Below are 1,350 nucleotides of genomic sequence, written 5' to 3'. Positions count from 1 at the left end.
TATATATATATATATATATATATATATATATATATATATATGATTTCATATATATATAGGATTTCATATATATATATATCAGCTCTAGTATGGTATAATATGAAACCACCTTCTCAGAGTCTCTTCCTCATTTCTCTCAATATTCTTTCATTTTCATTAATGTTTACTTCTCTTCAAGAGCTTTGGATACAAAGTAAAACCAATAAGTTATTTTTTCCACTTTCTGCTTTCCTTTTTAAAGTCATTTTTGAACTGTCACTAGATATGTACACCATCATTTGAAAGAATGGTATTTTCTAAACTTTAAACAAAATAATTATCTTTTGTCAGTGTAAAGAAGTATTGGTTCTTAGCTGAAAAAGTTAATAAATTAATTTGGTTTAGCAGACGTAGAATCATGATTTTTTTCATAAATTGGTGAGTCCAAAAGAGAGAAAACTACATGTTCAGTGGTTTATATTTTTCAGTAGATTTTACTTATCTGTGTATTTATTTTTCTTTTAAATAAATATATTTATTTAAAATATACACAATGGAACTTGACTATAATGTATGAGGATCTGGGTTCAACTCCTAATACTGTACAAAAAAAATGGGGTCCAGGCCTGAGGGCACAGATTCTTCATCTCAGTACTTGGGAAACAGAAGCAGGTGGATCCCCATAAATTTAAGGCCATCATGATCTACAATGTGAATTACAGGAAAGCCAGGGCTACATAAAGAAATTCTGTCTTAAAATAAATAAATAAAACAAAATTTTTCATTTAATTTAAAATAAGTAGAAGAATGTTGTTTGGACAAAATAAATTATCAATTCTCTCCCCTGGGAAAATATTTGCTAATGAATAATACTCTTCTTTCATATTGTTGCTATATGGATTACTGAATGAAAGGAATAAACTTTAGTAACAATGCAACTTTATGACTAAGAACATTGCAAGCTGAAAGTTATATTAAGTATAAATAAATCTAGATCTAATAATTTATTGGTGCTACATGACTGAATTTATACTGGAAAATTTAAAAGAATTGTGCTGTGATTATATGACTTGTTTAAACTGGAAGCAGCAGGCTGGAGCAATAGCTCAGCAGTTAAGAGCACTCGTTCTTCCGGAAGTTCTAAGTTCATTTCCAGTAACAACACGGTGGCTTACAACCATTTGTACAGATTCCCTCCTCTGGTATAAAGGCAGTCAAATACATAACAAACCCTATAAAATACTTTTATTTATTTATATTACTCTATTTCTTTAATGGTTTCAGCTCTATGAATCAGTGGGGCTATGTGAACCATTCTAGAATGTCTGGGGGCTAGAATGTCTGGGGGAATAACTGAAATCTAACAGTCAA

Source organism: Mus pahari, chromosome X (assembly GCF_900095145.1).
Source record: "Mus pahari chromosome X, PAHARI_EIJ_v1.1, whole genome shotgun sequence".
NCBI classification, from domain to species: domain Eukaryota; kingdom Metazoa; phylum Chordata; class Mammalia; order Rodentia; family Muridae; genus Mus; species Mus pahari.
This window is presented reverse-complemented; position numbering follows the sequence as displayed.